Genomic DNA, 17287 nt, shown 5'->3' with positions numbered 1-17287 from the left:
TGGCTGAGCCTTTTTTAAACCACTCACAAACTCATCCAAAGCCCAGGACATGGTGGCGAGGGGGGACTTCAACTCCCCAGACATGTGTTGGGAAAAGAGCACAGCAGGGCACAGATTATCCAACAAGTTCTTGGAATGTATTGGAGACAATTTTTTATTACAGAAGGTGGAGAAAGCTACTAGGGAGGAGGATGTTCTAGATTTGATTTTGATAAATAGGGAGGACCTGGTTGAGAATTTGAAACTGGAAGGCAGCTTGGGTGGAAGTGATCATGAAATGACAGAGTTCATGATTCTAAGGAATGGTAGGAGTGAGAACAGCAAAATAAAGACAATGGATTTCAAGAAGGCAGTCTTTAACAAATTCAGGAAGTTAGTAGGTAAGATCCCATGGGAAGCAAGTCTAAGGGGAAAAATAATTGAAGACAGTTGGCAGTTTTTCAAAGAGATATTATTAAGGGCACAAGGGCAAATTATCCCACTGTGTAAGAAAGATAGGAAGTATAGCAAGAGACCACCCTGGCTTAACCAGGAGATCTTCAATAATCTAAAAATCAAAGGAGTCCTACAAAAAGTGGAAACTAGGTCAAATTACAAAGCATGAATATAAACAAATGACACAAATATGTAGGGACAAAATTAGAAAGGCCAAGGCATAAAACTCGATCAAACTAGCTAGAGACATAAAGGGTAACAAGAAAACATTCTACAAATACTTTGGAAGCAAGAGGAAGACCAAGGACAGGGTAGGCCCATTACTCAATGCGGGGAGAGGGGGGGAATAATAACAGAAAATGTGGAAATAGCAGAGGTGCTTAATGACTTCTTTGTTTCGGTTTTCACCAAGAAGGTTGGTCGCGATTGGACATTTAGCATAGTGAATGTCAGTGAAAATGAGGTAGATCAGAGGTTAAAATAGGAAAAGAACAAGTTAAAAATTACGTAGACAAATTAGATGTTTTCAAGTCACCAGGGCCTGATGAAATTCATCCTAGAATACTCAAGGAGCTGACTGAGGAGATATCTGAGCCATTAGTGATTATCTTCAAAAACTTGTGGAAGACGGGAGAGATTCCAGAAGTCTGGAAAAGGGCAAATATGGTGCCAATCTATAAAAAGGAAATAAGAACAACCCGGGGAATTACAGACTAGTCATCTTAACTTCTGTACCTGGAAAGATAATGGAGCAAATAATTAAGCAATCAATTTGCAAACATCTAGAAGATAATAAAGTGATAAGTAACAGTCAGCATGGCTATGTCAAGAACAAATAGTGTCAAACCAACCTGATAGCTTTCTTTGACAGGGTAACAAGCCTTGTGGATGGGGGAAAGCGGCAGACATGGTCTATCTTGACTTTAGTAAAGCTTTTGATACTGTCTTGCATGACCTTCTCATAAACAAACTAAGGAAATGCAACCTAGATGGACCTACTATAAGGTGGGTGCAAAACTGCCTGGAAAACCATTCCTAGAGAGTAGTTATCAGTGGTTCACAAGCCTGCTGGAAGTGCATAATGAGTGGGGTCCTGCAGGGATCAGTTCTGGGTCTGGTTCTGTTCAATAATCTTCATCAATGATTTAGATAATGGCATAAAGGAATAACAGACTTAAAATATTTGTACTTCCCAGAAGAGGGCTGGGCAGCTTAGTACATACTTTTATGGGGGAAAACCTGGGACTGGGGATGTGTTTGGGTCACCCCAGTGAAAGTCAGGGGGTAGCTGGCAGGCTGCAGTTACACACAGACGTTCAGGGTGTGGCTTGTATTCTGGAAGGCTATATGTGAGTGGCCCAGGTGGGAGATACTTCAGCAAGGCATTGTGAGGCACCTAAGGTTGCAGGGCAGGAGCAATGCAGCCTCCCCCACCAGTCTGGGTTATGCCCCAGTCTGTCACAAATTGTTCTTGATTAATTACGCTCAGTTAATAATATACACTTTATTTCCAGTCTGATTTTATCTAGCTTCGTCTTCCAGGCATTGAATCACATTTAACTTTCTCTGCTAGATTGAAGAGCCCATTATTAAATATTTGTTCCCCGTGTAGATATTTATAGACTATTTCTTTCTTAAGCTAAATAGATAGAGCTCTGTAAGTATATCATTATAAGGCAGGTTTTCTAATCCTTTAATCATTCATATGGCTCTTCTTTAAACCCTCTCCAATTTATCATCATCCTTCATTAACTGTGTACACACAGTATTCCAGCAGAGGTCGCACCAGTGCCAAATACAGAGGTAAAATAACCTTTATACTCATACTCGAGATTCCCCTGTTTAGGCATCCAGAGACTGCATTAGCCCCTTTGGGCACAGCATCACATTGGGAGCTTGTGTTCAGCTGATTGTCCACCACAAAGCCTAAACCTTTTCAGACTCACTGCTTCCCAGGATAGAGTTCCCCATCGTGTATGTATAGCCTATATTCTTTGATCCTATATGTACACATTTACATTTAGCCATATTAAAACACATATTGTTTGCTTCCACACAGTTTATCAAGTTTCAGAGTAGCAGCCATGTTAGTCTGTATCCGCAAAAAGAAAAGGAGGACTTGTGGCACCTTAGAGACTAACAAATTTATTTGAGCATAAGCTTTCGTGAGCTATAATGCATTCAGTGGAAAATACAGTGGGGAGATTTATATACACAGAGAACATGAAACAATAGGTGTTATCATACACACTGTAAGGAGAGTGATCACTTAAGATGACCTAATACCAGTAGGAGAGCCGGGGGGGGACCTTTTGTAGTGATAATCAAGGTGGGCCATTTCTAGCAGTTGACAAGAATGTCTGAGGAACAGCGGGGGTTGGGGGGGTAAGAAACATGGGGAAATAGTTTTACTTTCTGTAATGACCCATCCACTCCCAGTCTCTATTCAAGTCTAAGTTAATTGTATCCAGTTTGCAAATTAATTCCAATTCAGCAGTCTCTCATTGGAGTCTGTTTTTGAAGTCTTTTTGCTGTAATATTGCGACTTTTAGGTCTGTAATAGAGTGATCAGAGAGATTGAAGTGTTCTCTGACTGGTTTATGAATGTTATAATTCTTGACATCTGATTTGTGTCCATTTATTCTTTTATGGAGAGACTGTCCAGTTTGACCAATGTACATGGCAGAGGGGCATTGCTGGCACATAGAATCATAGAATCATAGAATATCAGGGTTGGAAAGGACCCCAGAAGGTCATCTAGTCCAACCCCCTGCTCAAAGCAGGACCAATTCCCAGTTAAATCATCCCAGCCAGGGCTTTGTCAAGCCTGACCTTAAAAACCTCTAAGGAAGGAGATTCTACCACCTCCCTAGGTAACGCATTCCAGTGTTTCACCACCCTCTTAGTGAAAAAGTTTTTCCTAATATCCAATCTAAACCTCCCCCACTGCAACTTGATGGCATATATCACATTGGTGGATGTGCAGGTGAACGAGCCTCTGATAGTGTGGCTGATGTGATTAGGCCCTATGATGGTGTCCCCTGAATAGATATGTGGACACAGTTGGCAACGGGCTTTGTTGCAAGGATAGATTCCTGGGTTAGTGGTTCTGTTGTGTGGTATGTGGTTGCTGGTGAGTATTCGCTTCAGGTTGCGGGGCTGTCTGTAGGCAAGGATTGGCCTGTCTCCCAAGATCTGTGAGAGTGATGGATCGTCCTTCAGGATAGGTTGTAGATCCTTGATGATGTGCTGCAGAGGTTTTAGTTGGGGGCTGAAGGTGATGGCTAGTGGCGTTCTTTTATTTTCTTTGTTGGGCCTGTCCTGTAGTAGGTGACTTCTGGGTACTCTTCTGGCTCTGTCAATCTGTTTCTTCACTTCAGCAGGTGGGTATTGTAGTTGTAAGAATGCTTGATAGAGATCTTGTAGGTGTTTGTCTCTGTCTGAGGGGTTGGAGCAAATGCGGTTGTATCATAGAGCTTGGCTGTAGACAATGGATTGTGTGGTGTGATCTGGGTGAAAGCTGGAGGCATGTAGGTAAGTATAGTGGTCAGTAGGTTTCCGGTATAGGGTGGTGTTTATGTGATCATCGCTTATTAGCACCATAGTGTCCAGGAAGTGGATCTCTTGTGTGGACTGGTCCACGCTGAGGTTGATGGTGGGATGGAAATTGTTGAAATCATGGTGGAATTCCTCAAGGGCTCCTTTTCCATGGGTCCAGATGATGAAGATGTTATCAATATAGCACAAGTAGAGTAGGGGCATTAGGGGATGAGAGCTGAGGAAGCGTTGTTCTAAGTCAGCCATAAAAATGTTGGCATACTGTGGGGCCATGCGGGTACCCATAGCAGTGCCGCTGGTTTATCAAGTCATTCAGATCACTCTGAAACAGTGACCTGCCCTCTTCACTATTTACCTCTCCCAATTTTTGTTTCATCTGAAAACTTTATCAGTGAGGATTTTATGTTTTCCGCCAGGTCATTGATAACAATATTAAACAGCACAGGGCCAAGAACCAATCCCTACGGGACCCCACTAGAAACACATCCGCTCAATGATGATTCCCCATTTACAATTACATTTTGAGACCTACCAGTTAGCCAGCTTTGAATCCATTTATCGTGTTCTATGTTAATTTTACATCATTCTAGTTGTTTAATCAAAATGTCTCGTGATACCCATTTAAAGGCCTAAGAGAAGTTATTTTACATCAACACTATAAACTTTATCAACCAAATTTGTAATATAAAAATCTCTAGTGGCAGTTCCTTCTGCACAATATTCAACAGCATCTCTCTTTATCTCATTTCAAAACCATCTCTGAGACCCTCTTTCAGAAAATTACCAAACCAGTAAATATGCAGTGTGGTTGTAGTCGTGTGGGTCCCATGATATGAGAGAGACATGGTGAGTGAGGTAATATCTTTTAATGGATCAACTTCTGTTGGTGAAAGAGATAAGCTTTCACAGAACTCTTCTTCAGGTCTGAATAAACAGCAAGAAGCAGACAGCTTTTTCAGGCTTGCCAAAAGAATCAGAGATACTTTCTTCTGTTTGGTCTCCTAGATGAAACTTTTATCCTTCTGTTAAGAAATTAGTGGTAGACATATAATGCTTCTTCAGAATTTCTTTTAGGACCAGGTCTCCAGCTCAGCAGATTTTTGTGGAAAATATAAGCTTTTAAGCATGTTAAATGGTGTTTTTCATGCCAAAGTAGGAACACAGCCCTACTGTGTTTATCAGTATCTTCTATTTTCATTTTGCATAAAAATACTGCTTGAATCTTTGAACAAATGTTGCAGAATTTTCCTCTTTTTCATTAAATTGGAAGCTGTCCATAATGACATAAGCAGCCATTTTATCTTTACTCTTTCCTCTCTTCTTCTTTTTTTAACTATTCCATCCTCATTGCCAGTTTGTTGTATATTCTCCCTACATCCCCGTGGCTAGGGCATTTGCCTAGGTTTAAGTCCCTGTACCAACTGAGGCAGAGCAGTGACTTAAACCTGAGTGCCCCACACAGAGGATGAGTGCTTTGGACTTGGTGTATACCTTCTTGTACGGATGAGGTAGGTGGGGGAAGCCTAGTTTAAGAATCCTGCCTGGCCAGAAGCATGATCTAGGCAATGAGAAGTTCAGCCTAGTGGATTTGCCCATAGAACCTCCCTCCTGGTGTCTGATAATGCTTGTACTCCTCAGTCCTCCAACAGTCCACGTTCTCACTCTCAGCTAGTGCCTCTTGCTCCCAGCTCCTCACACACGCACCACAAACTGAAGTGAGCTCCTTTTTAAACCCAGGTGCCCTGATTAGCCTGCCTTAATTGATTCTAGCAGCTTCTTGATTGGCTGCAGGTGTTCTAATCAGTCTGTCTGTCTTAAGTGTCTCCAGAAGGTTCCTGATTGTTCTGGAAGCTTCCCTGTTACCTTACCCAGGGAAAAGGGACCTACTTAACCTGGGACTAATCTATCTGCCTTCCATTACTCTCCTGTGACATCACAATCCTCTTCCCCCTCAGTGCTCCGACTCTTTGTGGCTTCTGGTGGGCCTTCAGCCCCTCTCTTTTTCTACCTGGGCTCTCCTGGTGGCCCAGTCACCCGAGCTCTCGGGCTTGGTGCTGCTAGTTTACCTGGGGTGCTTCTTCCTTAACTGGTCAGGTCAGCTCCCTCGCTGTCCTTTGACTTTCTGCAAGTGCGACAACCTTGTCGTAAGTGGAGGGTTGGTTCTGGCTTATCCAGGCGCGAAGGTCTGGTGGTAGTCCTCTCATGTACCAGTCAATGACAAGAACTTCTAGTATCTCCTCCGGACTCTGGGACTCAGTTCATAACCACTTTCATGCACGATGGATGAGGTCATATAATTGGGACGGCGGGGTTTTGTTTTCCTGGTACCTCCACTCATGCTATCGCTGGGCCTGCACTGCGGTCGTTACCCCAGATCTGGCCAGGATTTCTGCTTTCAGCTGGGGGTAGTCTGCTGCAGCCTCTTCAGGCAAATCGTAATCAGTCTGTCTGTCTTAATTGTCTCCAGAAGGCTCCTGAGTGTTCTGGAAACTTCCCTGTTACCTTACCCAGGGAAAAGAGACCTACTTAACCTGGGGCTAATCTATCTGCCTTCTATTACTCTCCTGTAGCCATCTTCTTTTAAGAACCTGACTTATTTTTCCATTGTTCCAAGATCCAGGCATCTGGGTCTTTCATCATTTTGTAAGCAATTGATTAGGATAACTTTCTCAAGTTCCCCTAGGAAAGAGAGTGTAAAGGCTTGGGGGGATTGCTGGGGGAAGAGGAACTGCAAATGGTTCTTTTCCCTTGTTCTTTGTTAAATCACTAGGTGATGGCAGTGTTACTTAACAAGGTACTTAACAACGTACAAGGGAGAACTTGTGCCAGGGGAGTTTTTAACCTACGCTGGTAAAAATAAGCTTAGGGGGTCTTTCATGAGGGTCCCCACGGCTGTACCCTAGAGTTCAGAGTGGGGAGGGAACCCTGACAGAAGCCATAACAGAAATTTTTCAAGGCCTCAGGTGGTAACTGACCACACATCAAGGGGATGGCTGAGTCTCCTTGGTCACTTGCAGCCTGCATTTACCTGGTTCACCATGCCAGACTGAGACTCAGGCCACTCCAGGTGTGCCTCACTTCGGCCTATTACCCAGGGTGTGACAGCCTGGACTCAGTGGTCATGGTGCCAGAGCAACTACTCGAGTCCCTCCAGTGGAGGCTCAACCCTCAGACAGTGTGCGAGGGACTCCCCTTCAACGGCCCCCAGCCCTCCTTGTCTCTGATAATTGACACGTCAGCTCTGGGATGGGGCATGCACTTGGAAGACCTCTATACGCTGGGCTTATGGTCGCAGGATGAGCTCTCTCTATATATCAATATCAAGGAGCTGAAGGCAGTGTGACTAGCTTGCCAAACCTTTCAGGCCATCCTACAAGGACACTGCGTGGCAGTGATGATGGGCAACACACAAATAGGGAGAGCCTATTCCTCTCCCCTATGTTGGGAAGCCCTCCAGCTGTGTGAGTTCTGCATAGCCCACTCCATTCACCTAGACGCATCCTATCTACCAGGAGTTCAGAACGCACTAGCAGACCACCTCAGCAGATCCTTTCACAATCATGAGTGGTCCATCTGGAAGGATACATATACTCCATTTTCCAATGGTGGGGGTTTCCCCAGGTCGATCTGTTCACCACCTGGAGCAACAGAAAGTGCCCCTCTGGACGCTCTGTCTTTGCCAACCCTATTGTTGGTTGGTTCCTCAAGGGTCTGAAACACCTACATCCTAAGATTAGACAGCCTGTTTCTGTCTGGGACCTTAACTTGGTCCTCTCCAGACTAATGGGGACCCTTTTGGAACCACTGGTGATGTGCTCCTTTCCCTACCTGTCGTGGAAGGTCCCCTTCTTAGTCCCCATCACATCAGCAAGGAAGGTGTCTGAGTTAAAGGCTCTTACCTCTGACCCCTTACACAATCTTCCACAAGGATAAGGTGCAGCTTAGACCTCACCCGACCTTTCTTCCTAAGGCTGTCTCTCATTTCCACACTAGCCAGGACATATTTCTGCCTGTTTTCTACCCTAAGCCTCATGTGAGTAGCTGCAAGCAGAGGCTACACTCTCCAGACATCTGGAGGGCACTAGCCTTCTACATTGAGCACAGTAAGCCATTCAAGAAGTCTAACCAGTTGTTTGTCACAGTGGCAGACTGAATGAAAGGGCTCCCAGTCTCATCTGAAAGTATATCCTCCTGGATCATGTCCTGCATCAGCATGTGCTACAAGCTGGCCAATATCCCAGCCCTGGCACTTATGGCACACTTCAAGAGGGCACAGGCCTCATCAGCGGCTTTCCTGGCCCAGGTCCCAATACAAGAAATTTGCAGGGCTGCAACTTGGTCCTCCGTGCACACATTCACCTCTCATTACGCCAAAACACTAAGTGACCCTATCATCTATAGAAACTATTACAACCCCAAGGCAGGATATGCCCTTGCTGGTTATCATGAGGCCCCCGTGCTTTGTGGGGTTGGTGTGGGTGGAATATTCCATAGCTTGTTTGGTTAAGCCATACTGCTTTTGAAGAGTGGGCCTAGAGATTATTAAACCCCACATAAAAACTGCTGCTCAAAACATCCCAGCTATTCTGAAGAAAGTGGGAAATCCATCTACACAGGAGGGATCAGGGCTGATGTACATTAAAAGGAGATAGAGCAAGAGAAATGTGTCACACCAGTGATGCATGGGTCCCCCAAAAACCTTTGAAAGAAGGACTTTGACACACAGGGCCAGCCATAAACTAATGACCAAGAGGAAACCTAGGAGAAAGAGGAGATGCTCTCCACTTGGTAAAAGAGATATATTTTAATCAAGATGCCTTTTGTTCACTGTGGGTCTGAAGAGTGCACCAAGTCCGAACTAGACTAGTTCCACATAGCCCCTATGCAGACCAGCATTGAGAAAAGCATCTACATCAAGATGCCTCCTCTATCAGCCATTACGGAGACTGCCGCCATTGACTTTGTTATAGCAGAGAATGGCATAGGTTATATGATTTAACCAACACACTCCTGTACCTTTGTTGCAAGATTGTAAAGAAGATGGCGCCTCCCTCAATTGGGAGGCCAAGCTGGGTCTGGTGAATTACCACATGGTGTCTATTTTCAATCAGGTTTCAGAGTAACAGCCGTGTTAGTCTGTATTCGCAAAAAGAAAAGGAGTACTTGTGGCACCTTAGAGACTAACCAATTTATTTGAGCATGAGCTTTCGTGAGCTACAGCTCACTTCATCGGATGCATGCCGTGGAAACTGCAGCAGACTTTATTTATACACAGAGAATATGAAAAAATACCTCCTCCCACCCCACTGTCCTGCTGGTAATAGCTTATCTAAAGTGATCATCAGGTGGGCCATTTCCAGCACAAATCCAGGTTTTCTCACCCTCCACCCCCCCACACAAATTCACTCTCCTGCTGGTGATAGCCCATCCAAAGTGACAACTCTTTACACAATGTGCATGATAATAAAGTTGGGCCATTTCCTGCACAAATCCAGGTTCTCTCACCCCCTCACCCCCCTCCCAAAAACCACACACACAAACTCACTATCCTGCTGGTAATAGCTCATCCAAAGTGACCATTCTCCCTACAATGTGCATAATTAAGGTGGGCCATTTCCAGCACAAATCCAGGTTTTCTCACATCCCCCCCACCCCCATACACACACAAACTCACTCTCCTGCTGGTAATAGCTCATCCAAACTGACCACTCTCCAAGTTTAAATCCAAGTTTAAATAGGCTAGGTAAAAAAATGCAAGGTAGCCTATTTCCTCTTGTTTTTTCCTACCCCCCCCCCCACAGATGTTCTGGTTTAACTTGGAGCATTGCTGGCACATGATGGCATATATCACCTTGGTGGATGTGCAGGTGAACGAGCCTCTGATAGTGTGGCTGATGTGATTAGGCCCTATGATGGTGTCTCCTGAATAGATATGTGGGCACAGTTGGCAACGGGCTTTGTTGCAAGGATAGGTTCCTGGGTTAGTGGTTCTGTTGTGTGGTATGTGGTTGCTGGTGAGTATTTGCTTCAGGTTACGGGGCTGTCTGTAGGCAAGGACTGGCCTGTCTCCCAAGATTTGTGAGAATGTTTGGTCATCCTTCAGGATAGGTTTTAGATCCTTAATAATGCGTTGGAGGGGTTTTAGTTGGGGGCTGAAGGTGACGGCTAGTGGCGTTCTGTTATTTTCTTTGTTAGGCCTGTCCTGTAGTAGGTGACTTCTGGGAACTCTTCTGGCTCTATCAATCTGTTTCTTCACTTCCGCTGCTGGGTATTGTAGTTGTAAGAATGCTTGATAGAGATCTTGTAGGTGTTTGTCTCTGTCTGAGGGGTTGGAGCAAATGTGGTTGTATCGCAGAGCTTGGCTGTAGACGATGGATCGTGTGGTGTGGTCAGGGTGAAAGCTGGAGGCATGCAGGTAGGAATAGCGGTGAGTAGGTTTCCGATATAGGGTGGTGTTTATGTGACCATCGTTTATTAGCACTGTAGTGTCCAGGAAGTGGATCTCTTGTGTGGACTGGACCAGGCTGAGGTTGATGGTGGGATGGAAATTGTTGAAATCGTGGTGGAATTCCACAAGGGCTTCTTTTCCATGGGTCCAGATGATGAAGATGTCATCAATATAGCGCAAGTAGAGTACGAGTGTTAGGGGATGAGAGCTGAGGAAGAAAATAACAGAACACCACTCGCTGTCACCTTCAGCCCCCCAACTAAAACCTCTCCAGCACGTCAAAGATTTACAATCTATCATGATAAATGATCCCTCACTCTCACAGATCTTGGGAGACAGACCAGTCCTTGCTTACAGACAGCCCCCCAACCTGAAGCAAATACTCTCCAGCACCCACACACCACACAACAAAAGCACTCACCCAGGAAACGATCCTTGCAACAAAGCCCGTTGCCAACTCTGTCCACATATTTATTCAAGTGACACCATCATAGGGCCTAATCACATCAGCCACACTATCAAAGCTTGTTCACCTGCACATCTACCAATGTGAGATATGCCATCATGTGCCAGCAATGCTCCTCTGCCATGTACATTGGCCAAACCAGTCTCTATGTAAAAGAATAAATGGACACAAATCTGATATCAGGCATCATAACTTTCAAAAACCGGTAGCAGAACACTTCAGCCTCTCTTGCTACTCAGTAGAAGATTTAAGGGTGGCAATTCTGCCACAGAAAATCTTAAAAAACAGACTCCAACTAGAAACTGCTGAGCTTGAATTAATATGCAAACTAGATACCAGTAACTTTCGTTTGAACAGAGACTGGGAGTGACTGGGTCATTACACATATTGAATCTATTTCCCTAAGTTAAGTATCTTCATACCTTCTTGTCAACTGTTTAAATGGGCCATCTTGATTATCATGACAAAAGTTTTTTTTCTCCTGCTGATAATAGCGCATCTTAACTATTAGCCTCTCCCACTTTGCATTGCAACGTCCAAGTTATCTATATGTGAATATATATATCTTACTATATGTTCCATTCGCTGCATCTGATGAAGTGGGCTGTAGCTCACAAAAGCTTACCACAAGTCTTCCTTTTCTTTTTGCAGGAACAGACTAACACCGCTGCTACTCTGAAATCTGTTAGAACTGTTAACCACTGAGCCTTTGGAGACAAAAGCCTTTTTATTGTGGCTTCCTCCCTGCTACTGGCAGGGAACGAGGAGGCGAGACGCCCCAGACAGCTTTCCCCCACTGCCATTGGGAAATCAGGAGTGGAGGGGATGCAGCCGGCTAGGAACCCAGGAGCCTGTGGGCAGCCAGGCTCCTGGCAGGGAACTGCAAGCAAAGCTGAGAGGCCGGGCTTTCAGCTCCCCACACTGCCCCCTTAGCTCGGTGGAAGCAGTGCTGGTGAGGATGTACACCACTGACAGAAGGAGGGTAGTATGGCCATGCACCACCATAGTAATTACGGCTGTGACTGTAAGTCGACCAAATATAGGTGGACTTAAGTTTCTAGTGTAGACATTCTTTTTCTTTCAAATATCTTGTAGTTAGCAGGTTGATTTGATCAGTAGAGCTGAATGGTAGATATATAAGGAATTTATGCACCCTCCCCAAACATTCCCCTTTGTGATCTGGTGGTGAAAATTAAATTGTTTTCACAACTGGGATGCTTTTGCCTAATTTTTAGTTAAAATATATTTTCCTGTTTCAATGAAAAAAAGAGCAGTGGAGACCCTTCCTACAGTATTAAACACTAAGTCACCTTACACAACACTCCTTAATGTTCTGTACCCTCTCCTGACCCTGGGCCTTGCAGATGTCAATTTTTTAAAATTTTAAACAGGCTTCTTTCGTGCTTTAAGTTCTAGTTTGTTTTTAAATAAAAATGGATGTAGCACATTTATAATAAACACCCTATAAATACCCACAGTTTTAAAAGGTTTATATTTAAAATGTTTATAAATATAGTGGAGGTTTATGAATCCTTGTAACGTTTCAGTTTTGGATTAGACCAAGGGTGGGCAATGTAGGGCTCGGGGGCCGCCCTTCAGTCGTTTTAATCTGGGCCTTGAGCTTCTGACGGGGAGCGGGGTCTGGGGCTCGTGGCTTGCCTTGCTCATGGCTCCGTGTGGCTCCTGGAAGCAGCAGCATGTCCCCCCCTCCGGCTGCTATGAGTAGGAGCAGCCAGGGTTTCCACACGCTGCCCCTGCCCCAAGTGCTGCCCCTGCAGCTCCCATTGACCGGGAACTATGAGCAGTCATGGCCCGCCATATAATTTCCATAACCAGATGTGGCCCTCAGGCCAGAAAGTTTGCCCAAAAACTGACTTAATTTCAGTTGAATGAACATGAACTACAGAGCGGAGCTTTTACTATCAGAACCAGAAATCTATAGGCCAGAGAGGTGGCTCAGAACCAGAAATCTATAGGCCATTATCAGGAAGGGAATAAAAAGCAAATAAGACACTGACACCTGCCAAGTGTCCCCCTTCTGGCGTGACAGCTCTTGTCACATCACGTGAGTAAAATCTCACACATTAAAAGAGGAAGAGATGAACCTTTCCACATTAAATACTCCTTGGCCTTAGGGAACATGTTGAGAGACAGCAAACTAGGCTGACCAGATGTCCGGTTTTTAAAAGGACAGTCACATATTTAAGCCCTCCTGCAAGTGTCCTGACTTTTTCTTAACAACGGGCAAATTGTCCCATATCTTCTGTCTCTCCCCTCAGTTCTGGCAGATCCACTGCTGCTGCTGGCCAGATCTGTGCTCGCCAGCCGCCTGCCCACCAGCGGTGAGTGGGAGGGTCCCGTAGCAAACAATAGGGGTGGGGGTGCAAGGCTGGTGAAGATGCAGGGTGTGGAGTCTGTCAGCGCAGCCCCCACTCTGTCCCGTCTCTCAGCCAGCAGCGCTCCGCCCCCCCATCCCATTTCCACCTGGCACTGGCGGGGCTCTCGAGCTGGTAAGCGTGGGCAGGCGCCATCCAGCGGCCGGTTACATGTTGCCTCTGCTGCCCACCCGTTGGCTCTTTGGGTGTGCTCCCGCTTGCTGTCCTCTCCCTGCTTTGCCCCTTTGCCCTCCCGCAGCCCTGCTGCTCCTCCATACCCTGCCCCCCCCGCCCACGGGCACTTCCTTCTTTCCCCCATTGCCTCTGGCTGGGCTGGCGCCCCGGCAAACCCAAGACCTTCCGGCGCTGGTCAGGAGGAGCCGAACCCTGCCTGTGCCAAAACCGCGCACACTGCTCTCGTGGGGAACCCGCTCTGCCCCTCAGCTAAGCTCTGGAGTGGTGGTGGGAGGAAGCAATGTCCAGCCTGTTCACGACCTAAACCCATGATCCACAGCAGCCCCTGGGGTAGGGGCCTAGTACCCTTTTCACCCCCGACCTGGGTCCGGCCCCCAGAGAGCAAGGGGTTGCCCCGTCCACATGGCACTCTCCCCTGCTGAGCCACCTCTCTGGCTAGGTTTGTGGAAGCCCCTACAGTCAGGTTCCCTGGGCCCTGGGGCAGAATGCATCCCGAGGGCTGAACCCCTTCCAGCCCACACTGTAGCCAGGGGACAGGAGGCATCTGGGTTATGTCAGAGGCCAGCAACAGCCTGGAGGTGTTAGCTGCCTTTCTACACTGCGGGCCAGGAAGGGACTAGCTGCTTCCAACCACACGGGAGGGTGGGGGAAGAGAGATGAGCTCTGCAAAGACACGGGCCAGGTCATCCTTCCCCCTGCCCCCGCCCCTCCTCCGCCTCCTCTGCGGCTGGAAGCAACTCCCATCTCTTCTCTCCCACACTGCTGAAAGGCTGCTGCTGGCCACACTCTGGTGTGAACCCTGGCAGAAATCTGGAGAGAGGGGGCATGTGATGCTGTGTGCCCTCCAACATGTGTTACCTCGGGAAAAGGCAGCACCGCGTACAAGGAAAGGAAGGTCAGTCCCGGGGGCCCAGCCAGGCATGGAAGGCAGAGTGTGCTGGGCAGGGAGGGGAGAGTTGATTGGTCACCCCCCCGTTTGAGAGAGGTGTACGTGTGTGTGTGTGTATCACCTCTCCCCATGTGTGTGGGGGGTAGGAGTATATGTGTCACCCCCCCATGTGAACCCTAAAGCCTTAAAGATAAAGAGGTAAATACAAAGAATCCAACTACTCAGTATTTCTTTTTAACGGGGGCTCAGTCAACCTGATGTTAATTTGAACATTTGTACTGCATAGTTCTGGTTGATTGACTTGCTTGAATATGAGTAATTTTACCAAGTGTCCCGTATTTAGCATAGGGAAATATGGTCAACCTACAGCAAACCATGAATTGTTTCCCTCTGTCTCTTTAACATCCCTCCTATATGTCACATTCTCCTGTGACCACTGTCTAGACAATGGACTCCACTTCCTGAGAGAGCTTGCCTTCACTAGAGAGACTTCAATTGTGGTGTACTGAGGTCTGTGTTGGAATCAAAACCTATGAGTTTAAAAGCATGTGAATGTTCATGGTCCTGCTTGCAGGCTAGGGGGCTTTTTAGCGAAGCGTGTGAGTAGAGTCAGTCTGAAAAGCACCAGCTTAAAGCCAGGTGAAGGGAGTTGTGCCTTGCTGCCTTAGGGAGCAGCCTGTTTTCTCTCTGTGGTTTTCGGTTCTGGTATGTAGTCATTCTGAATGCTAAGAAATAAAGTAGTGTTATCTTGCAATCTTCTAGCAAGAATATTTTATGTTTATATTTAACTTCTCTGCTATTCTACTATGGTCCAGAGCCTTGTTAGCACTAGCCAGCCCCCAAGCGTAAAGGTCTCACCCTGGCTTCCACCAGCCTGTTTGCTCCTTGCAGGGTGACCCGACAGCCCGCCTGGTCCCAAGTCTCTGCAAACCACTGACCCCAAGTTCTTAACAACCAGATACTCGGACATTTCCACCCTTGTTTGTCACTCCCAAAGGAATGAAACCAGCCCCCAGATACAAGTTCACTTTGGTGCCACACTCCACACAGTCTGCAAATCCTAGTAGCCAATCTCTGCAACTCTTCCAATTTCTTTCTTAAACATGAGAGATCAGAATTGCACACTGTATTCCAGATGAGGTCTCACCAGTTCCTTGTATAGTAGTAACAACACTTCCTTATCTCTCCTGGAAATACCTCATTTGATGCATTTGATCTTTCTCCTCTTCTGATATGCCCCAATTTATAGCAAAAATTCTTGTTGTTAGTCCCTAAATCCATGACTTTGTACTTGCACTATTAAATTGTGTCCCATTTCTATTACTCCAGTTCTCCAGGTTGTACAAACCTTCTTGTATGATATGTTGGTTCTCCTCTGTATTGGCAATATTTCCCAACTTTGTGTCATCCACAAATTTTTAATTTTGTGCCATTAATGAAAATGTTAAATAAGATTACTCCCAAGATCGATTACTGAAGAACTCCACTAGTAACCTCCCTCCCCTTAGACAGTTCACCGTTCAGTATGACCTGTTGTGGTCACCCTTTAATCAGTTCCTTATGCACCTTTCAATTCTCATATTAATCCCCATCATCTTCTCAAATTTAACTAATAATTTCCCATGTGGGACTGTATCAAATGCCTTATTGACAGTGGGGTAGATTAGATCTACTGCATTTCTTTTGTCTAAAAAATCAGTTCTCTTAAATGTGTGCCCCATTATGCCAATTTAATAACATTCTCGGCCCAAGTGGCATAAAGTCAGTCAATGTACTTAGGTCAACACAGGTTGAGTGTAGACACTGCATTACTTACATCAACCCCAAATGTCATCCAGCAGGGGAACGATTTCAGCCTCTTAAATTTTGCTTTCCATAATGAATATACTGACAATGATACCTCTGTGTTTTAGCTGCAACTGCTGCCATTGTGGCCTATCACACCCACTGAACGTCTGAGCCACATAAGCAGAAGGAAGAGGACTCGGGATGACGTTCAGTGAGATCCTGCAAACCAGTGCTTCATCAGAGAACAAGCACAGGTCCTGGAGGATGAACATTGCAGACACACTGGAGAAGGACAAAGTGGAGTGGAGAAAGGTGCAGGACAAGGAGAGGGAGATGCATCAGGACACAATGGGGCTTCTCAGGCAGCAGACAGACATGCTGCAGACGCTGGTGGACCTGCAGATTCAACAAGCCAAAGCTTCCTTCCCTCTGCAGCCCACTGAGAACTCAATATTGGGACCATCTTATACCCCCTCAACATTCATCATGGCATCAGGGGTTGCTGCAGTACCCCAGCCATTCCACTCTGGAGGACATTAAAGTCAACCAGAGCTTCACATACTCTGACATGTGAAAGCCACAGCTGATATTATATAGCTGAAATGGACACAAATATACTTTCCCCTTCATAACTTCTGTTCTCTTAATTTAGTAAATTTTATTACGTTTTTAATGTATTTGTTTTTAAATTGCCCAGGTTTTGATTTGTGGGGGTTTCGTGGGGGTTTTGGCAGTGGGCGAGGGCGGATTGCACTGATTTGGTTACAGAATAAAATTCTGTTATTTGAAACATAATCCATCTTTATTAGTTCAAAATATGGTGGTTGCTGCTCATCAGTTCTGAAAGCAACCTGTTACTGCACAGGGCCACACAACTCATAAGATTATTCACAAGCAAAATTAATAGAAGCATTGATAATGTTACATCCCTACATGTACAGCAATCACCACCGGATTCATAGCAGGTCACAGAAGAGCAGGGCCACGTAGAGCACACCACAACCACACACTACTTTGGTTTGCTATTAAAATGGTCTTTCAAAGCCTCTCTGAGCCATATAGCTCTGCATTGAGCTCTTCTAATAACCCTTGCATCTGGCTGTTCAAATTCAGCTGACAGTCGGTCCACCTCC

Source organism: Lepidochelys kempii, chromosome 22, assembly GCF_965140285.1.
Source record: "Lepidochelys kempii isolate rLepKem1 chromosome 22, rLepKem1.hap1, whole genome shotgun sequence".
Lineage (NCBI taxonomy): Eukaryota > Metazoa > Chordata > Testudines > Cheloniidae > Lepidochelys > Lepidochelys kempii.
This window is presented reverse-complemented; position numbering follows the sequence as displayed.